Raw genomic sequence first — 8217 nt, forward strand, 5'->3', positions numbered from 1 at the left:
GGAAGGCTATAGGCTATAGGTACATATCATTATTGCGAAGCGCAGCTAGTAATACATAATGCAGTGGAGGCTCAGTCATGAGGACTTAGTACTTCAAATCGATAAGTAGGGCGATCACGACCAGGAAAGTGTGCAGGAAATTGATTTTTCAATTTATCTTGGGCTGCAAGGGCATAACATCACTACTGCTAAACGGTGAAGGACGATCGTGAGGAAACCGACATATTGTCGAAGAATCAAAAGTTGACATGTGACATCTGCTAACCCGCACTTGTGCAGCGTGGTAGATTATAGCCTGTACCCTCATAGTAGGCCCGTGTCCCAGCAGTGGAAATGTATGTTGGCTGATGTTGATGATAATGATGATGAATAATGCATACAGAAAGAGAATAATAAAGAATTTTCGCAAAGTATGTGTAGTTATGCAAAAAATGAAATTTTTCAGAGTTCTGTATACGGTGCTATTTTATGAAAAAACCCTGTGAAAAAACCAGACTTGTGGACGACGGAGATCGCCACGGTAAGGTTAGGTTAGGTTAGGTTAGGTTTTTTTTTTTTTTTTTTTCAGAGCAAGCAAAGGAGCAGGTGGGCCACCTGATGTTAAGTGGTCACCACCGCCCATAAACACTTGTAACACAAGGAGTGTTACAGGTGCTTTGCCGGCCTTTAATGGACAAATACGCTCTTTTCTTGAAGGCCCCAATGTCGTAGTTGTTCGGGAACACCGCAGGTGGCAGATCGTTCTACAGTTTCACCCTACGCGGAAGGAAGTTGCGGGTGAAGCGGACAGTGGTGGAGCGCCAACCTAAGGTTAGGTTGGGTTAAATTAGGTTAGGTTAGGTTAGTTTTTTTTTTAAAAGCACCCGCCATCTCAGGGTGTTGTGTGCTTTGCTCTGGAATATAGTCCAGAGGTGTTTTTTATTCTTTTCGATGCCTCCTAAGTATAATGAGTCAACTGACATTTTAGTAATTTTACAGGAGAGTGATTTGAAGGCAAATCTTTTATATTTTAATGAAATCTAATTACTTCGAAACAAAGTAAATGTTTTTTTAATAAAAATTGTAAGTTCTTCCTTTGGTATAAAATGATTTTTGTTTTTAAATGGCATTTTTTGTAGATGGCTGGGTATACGCCGGCGGGATTCAATAGTGAAATGGTTTAACTACCAGTTATATTTATGTACGTTGTTCATCAAAATCTATCGTTTACACCAAAATCATATGAAATAATGATTGTCATTTTATTAATTTAATTTTACTTTTGTTTGTTTTCGGGTTTTTATATCTCAATAAAAAAAATTGCTGAAATTATGTCACTTGACTCATTATACTAAGAAAGTAATCAGCAATGTTAACATTTGAAACCTCAACGTATACTGGACCAATGTAATTTACTGAGCTTTATTTTGAGGATTTTTTTTTGTAATACCTTTCGAGAACATGTATAAGAAGTAAGAACCAATAAAAACTTATTTTGAAGAATCACAATGTATTTTTCGCCATAATTAAGTAGGAATATCTTTTTAACATAATAGCTTTACTAAATGCTACAACGTGAACAAATCGCTATTAATAAAATATTGGTAACATACGTTTAACAAAAATGAAAATTATAGAAATTAATAACGTAATAATCCAGGCATTTCTAATGCTCAAAAGATAGTTATAAAGTTTAACAAATTAAAAATCAGTCGTTAGATCCATAAGAATTAGTTGAAATCAATTAATTTATTAAAAAATAAATAAAATTCCTCTTTTTCGCTATAATTTATCACGAATTTCTTTATAACATAGTAGCCTTTCTAAAAGCTGCAAGTAAAAACAAATCAACATTTAACAAATTAACAATGTTCCATCATCAAAGAGAAATAAATTATAAACGTAACAGTCTAAGGCATTTTTAATGCTCAAAAAATATAACTTTTAACAAATTAGAGTCATCTATAATCATAAGTCAGAATCGCTGTCTTTAGCTGCATTAGAGTTCGTTGAAATCAAATTAATATAAAACAAATAATACTCTTTAGGAATAACCAGTGTCTTACAAAGATCCATCAAATCATTGTGCTTATTTTGGTCAATAGGCATGGGTAGGTATCTGATAAGCTAAAGAAATATTATCTACGTCAATATTTAACTCTCTTCTATTTCGTGTAGCTTTTGATACACAATCTATCCACTTGTAAGCATCATCTTGGTATCTCGTTTTACAAAACAGCCTATATGGATAATCCACCAGCCTTAAACTAGTTCTTCTTCTGTTACTTTATTCCAAGACATTTTTGATCCATCATTGATAGTTGTCCAGTTATTTATACGTTATAGCTTTGATTTAAAGTCTTCAACTAAATCCTGAGACACTTTAATAACTTTTTATGGCTTTTCATCGGATTTGGCAAAACTAAAAGCTGTAGCTGTCTTTCGTCTGTCTTTCAATTATAGCGTGCATACTCTCGCCTTCATTTGGACCCACAAATAGAAAGCTATGACTAATATCTATAACAAACTTCGAAATAGCTAACATATTATAATTCATTAAGGATACAATTCTGTTTCTATTTTGGCCTCCACAGTTGTCTGACCTGAACTGGTAATCTTTCACATAATAATTACCCACCGTGTCTTCTATAAACTTGAAAACACAGCTGGAAATTTCATTAGCGCCATAATATCATTAATTCATGTCATCAATCATCATAATATCATCGATTCCTGTGTAAATTTTTAAAATTTTCGTGCCCTGTTTGACTGCATTCTGTTAATATTATTAATTTAACACGTTAAAGAACAATTATTACCTAAAATTGCGTGCTTACTTGCCGCCATTCATAGTCTACTGAGCCGATATAAACTTGTATATCGATACAAGTTTATTATGTCCCCCCTCACGCCCCGCGTACACTGGTACAATGTTATTTAGATCAGTTTACAATGTACGATTTTAACTGATGTTGAAATTGATTTAGTATACGTGAAATTATCTCGGTAATTATTATACTTTTTTAATTTTTTTTAACACGAACGGTAAGATCACGATTTATCATGTTCGTTTATATAAAAATAATATGAAAATACCTAAATTTGTTAGTTGACTCAGTATACTTAGGAGGCATCGTTTTAATCAAATACCACAAATTTTTTATTTACAAATTAGGCCTAAATTAAAAATACAATGATTACAAATACAAATATGAAATAAATATGAAATACAAAATATTAACAATGTCCGGTTAAATTATTTAAAATTAATATTAAAATACAATAATAAAAGATACATTTAAAACAAAATATTACAGTTAAACATTACAATTAAATAAAACAATATAAATTAATACGGCACAACAATAACTTAACCCTATCACAGCAGGTTAGGTTAGGTTAGGTTAGGTTAGGTTAGGTTAGGTTAGGTTAGGTTAGGTTAGGTTAGGTTAGGTTAGGTTAGGTTAGGTTAGGTTAGGTTAGGTTAGGTTAGGTTAGGTTAGGTTAGGTTAGGTTAGGTTAGGTTAGGTTAGGTTTTTTTTTTTTTTTTTTTTTTTTAAAAAAAGCACCCGCCATCTCAGGGTGTTGTGTGCTTTTCTCTGGAATATAGTCCAGAGGTGTTTTTTATTCTTTTAATCAAATAAATACCAAACAATTTTTTATTCACATTAGGCCTAAATTAATACAATTTAAAATAAAAAATACAAGTTAACAATTTACAATAACATTTCCAAATTAATACTAAAATTAAATATTATTACATTTAAAAACTTACATTATTAATACATTGCAATGAGAATAATAAAAAACGGGATAAAATAAATGAATACAATTAAAAGTTTAAAATACAAATTAATAATTTACAATGAAATTTCTAAGATAATAATAAAATACCTACTAAAATTAAATATTACATTTTAAAAACTTACATCAATTTAAAACATTACAATGAAAATAATAAAACAATACGGCACAACACTTATAAAACTTAACCCTAATATCACAGTAGCTTATCACAATTTCGTTTGTTCACCACCCTCACAATTTGTTGGCAAAACTCTAAAAACTCATTTCTCGTCTCGTCCCCCAGGGCCGCAGGCAGATTCTCACCCGTCATCGCGATGCCCAATTTTTGCTCAATAACATATCTATCTCTTGCAAAAATCGGACACTCGAGCAACAGGTGAGAAACCGTCTCGTCGACTCCGGGCTGACACAGACACGATGGATTCTCCTTCAGCTTGAATCTGTTCAAGTAGAAGGCGAATCCACCGTGTCCAGTCAGTGCTTGTGTGGTGTGGTGAGTGATGTTTATTTTCCGAACTATTTTGTATGCAGCAGCAGCGCTTGGGAAAAAGAGCTTCGTGCCTCCAGCCGTCTCCCCCACATCGTATCTCCTGTCCCATTCCCCGATCGTATCCTGTCTCAGGATACGCTTGACGAATGAAACAGGACACAGATCGTAGTCGGGTTTCCTCTTCGACCCCAGAGCGGCCTCCTTGGCTAATTGGTCCACTCTTTCGTTCCCCCTTAGCCCTGCGTGCGCCTTAATCCAAAACAGAGCGACCTCCCGCCTCTGCGAAGCAGCTTTTCGGAGGGCCGCCCTTGTTTGCACAGCAAGGGGGTGGGGGGAACCGAGTGTGACGGCCTGGAGGGCCGATCTGGAGTCGCTGAAGATGCCGACCTTCGGCACTCCACTCTTGCAGGCTCTATCTACTGCTCTTTGGAGCGCTAGAAGTTCGGCCTGGTAGACGGTGCAATACGGCGGCAAAGCAAGCTTGACGGCTCTCGTCTCGGCCTCCCCCTCCCATACGGAAAGGGCGGCTCCGACTCGACCCTCAATCTTGCTGCCGTCCGTGTAGATCCTATGTACGTGGCAATTAGCCACGTCGGAATACGAGTCCTCGTCCACCAGCCCGAACCCCAGCCCTTCCTGCTCTGCCGGATGTGGGTCCTCAATCGCCGGAGCCATTCTTTCCACCTCCCTGTCTCCCAACGCTGGGTGCGACACCCCCTTCTTGATCCCATATAATCTCGAAACTTCGAGTATTCTGAGGTCAAGGGGGAGTATCCCAGCCAACAGCATAGCTGAGTTCAGGGAGACGGTCCGATATGCTCGGCAGATCTTTTGGGCGAACCCCCGTTGTACGGTGTTCAGCCTTTTTTGGACCCCCATCTTTTCCACGGTGGGTGCCCACGCTGCCGATGCATACATAATAGTCGGTTCGATAACAGCTACATAAATAGTTCTAATGATATCTGGGCTAAGTCCCCAACCAACTCTGGCTGCCCTAGCCAAGAGTTTATACCGGGCGATTGCCTTTTGGCATACCGTCCCGACGTGGGCGTTAAAGGTGAGGCCGCTGTCAATTGTAAGGCCTAATATCTTAATCTGAGAAAAATATTTTATTTCCACATTCCCCATAGCGAGCCGTGGCACGTCATATTTCAACCTCCTCGTGGAAAGGAGGGCACAAGTTTTATGTGGTGCAAAATTTAATTTATTGTCTTTACCCCATTTGTGTATTAGATTTAGGACACGGTTCGCTTCAACTTCTATTTCAAGTGCAGTATCACCCTCAAACACCAACACAATATCGTCGGCAAACGCCTGACAGAATACTTTCATCTCCTCTAACATCCATAGCAGAGGGTCCAGCAAGAGGTTCCACAGGATTGGTCCGCCTATGGACCCCTGCACGCACCCCTTGCTGGTCCCCCTACACACTTCCACACCCGCATATCTAACTTTCACTCCCCTTTCACTCAGGTAGCTGCTGATCACCCGCCTCACGTTCCCCGGGCACCCAACTTCAGCCAACCGCACCTTTATGGCTGGCCACCAGGCGCTGTCGAAGGCTCCCTCTATGTCCAGCGATACCACAACAGAAATCTTCTTCTCCTCCCTCATATTTCTGATGTGGTTCACTAGTCTATAGAGGGCGTCCTCGGTGCTCCTCTGTGGCATAAAGCCATACTGGTGGGGGCTTATTTTGGGCAACAGGTAAAACCTGAGTCGGCCGACCAGCATCTTTTCGAAGATTTTGCCGAGAACAGGTAAGAGGCCGATCGGTCGATAGGCTTTCGGTACCCGGTATGATTCCCTGCCCGGCTTTCGCAGTATAACCACGGTCGCCCACTTCCACTGTGCGGGGAAGTAGGCGGCAGAGAGGCATCTGTTGAGCAAGGCAAGGAACCATCCCGGGTTACAATCTACAGCGTGCTGACAGATGTCAGCCGTGAGGCCATCCGCCCCGGGGGCCTTCTTGGGGTTGAAGGACCTTACGGATCTCTTCAACTCCTCCATGATGAAAGGAGGGTCGTCCGGGCCCGCCGGTGGTTCGGTGTCCAAGGACTCCGCACACCGGCGCACCCGACGATGCCCCTCACTTTCACCACTTTCCTGGTCCTCGGGGTAGAAGGTCTCCGCCAACAGTTCTGCCGAGCTCCGGGCATCGAGGGTCTCACCACCCCTCGAAAGGGGCAGATCCTCCTCTCTCCCTGTGGCTCTACTAAGCACCCTGTAGATGCCCTCCCAGACCCCCTCCCTATCCTGTTTCCACACACCTCCGTGCCTGTCGGAGTGGGGAGCGTGACATTTTTCGTTACGCAATTTCTGGATTCGGTCCCCGCGCTCAAGGCCCGCGATAGAAGCTATGCAATTAGCTTAAAAAAATTTTTTGCGATTTTCGCCGAGACGGTAAGTTTATCATTCAATCACCTGAACCAAAATTGTAGATCATAAATTATCTATAAAAAATGTTAAATACATTTTTTTCTAGGAGTCACCGTTTCTATGAAAAACCTGTTTGTTTATCCATTGAACTCAAAAAAAAAATATTTCCAAACACCAATACGACAGGAAATTCTTACAAAGGTACCTATCTATCGATAGCGTATTCTATTCCTTAGCGTTTTGACGTTTGTCTCGGCGCTCAGCTATGTCTGATATAGAAATAATCTATACTAATATTAAAAAGCTGAAGTGTTTGTTTGTTTGTTTGAACGCGCTAATCTCAGGAACCTCTGGTCCGATTTGAAAAATTATTTCGGTGTTAGATATCACATTTATCGAGGAAGGCTATAGGCTATAGGTACATATCATTATTGCGAAGCGCAGCTAGTAATACATAATGCAGTGGAGGCTCAGTCATGAGGACTTAGTACTTCAAATCGATAAGTAGGGCGATCACGACCAGGAAAGTGTGCAGGAAATTGATTTTTCAATTTATCTTGGGCTGCAAGGGCATAACATCACTACTGCTAAACGGTGAAGGACGATCGTGAGGAAACCGACATATTGTCGAAGAATCAAAAGTTGACATGTGACATCTGCTAACCCGCACTTGTGCAGCGTGGTAGATTATAGCCTGTACCCTCATAGTAGGCCCGTGTCCCAGCAGTGGAAATGTATGTTGGCTGATGTTGATGATAATGATGATGAATAATGCATACAGAAAGAGAATAATAAAGAATTTTCGCAAAGTATGTGTAGTTATGCAAAAAATGAAATTTTTCAGAGTTCTGTATACGGTGCTATTTTATGAAAAAACCCTGTGAAAAAACCAGACTTGTGGACGACGGAGATCGCCACGGTAAGGTTAGGTTAGGTTAGGTTAGGTTTTTTTTTTTTTTTTTTTCAGAGCAAGCAAAGGAGCAGGTGGGCCACCTGATGTTAAGTGGTCACCACCGCCCATAAACACTTGTAACACAAGGAGTGTTACAGGTGCTTTGCCGGCCTTTAATGGACAAATACGCTCTTTTCTTGAAGGCCCCAATGTCGTAGTTGTTCGGGAACACCGCAGGTGGCAGATCGTTCTACAGTTTCACCCTACGCGGAAGGAAGTTGCGGGTGAAGCGGACAGTGGTGGAGCGCCAACCTAAGGTTAGGTTGGGTTAAATTAGGTTAGGTTAGGTTAGTTTTTTTTTTAAAAGCACCCGCCATCTCAGGGTGTTGTGTGCTTTGCTCTGGAATATAGTCCAGAGGTGTTTTTTATTCTTTTCGATGCCTCCTAAGTATAATGAGTCAACTGACATTTTAGTAATTTTACAGGAGAGTGATTTGAAGGCAAATCTTTTATATTTTAATGAAATCTAATTACTTCGAAACAAAGTAAATGTTTTTTTAATAAAAATTGTAAGTTCTTCCTTTGGTATAAAATGATTTTTGTTTTTAAATGGCATTTTTTGTAGATGGCTGGGTATACGCCGGCGGGATTCAATAGTGAAATGGTTTAA

Source organism: Colias croceus, chromosome 11, assembly GCF_905220415.1.
Source record: "Colias croceus chromosome 11, ilColCroc2.1".
NCBI lineage: Eukaryota > Metazoa > Arthropoda > Insecta > Lepidoptera > Pieridae > Colias > Colias croceus.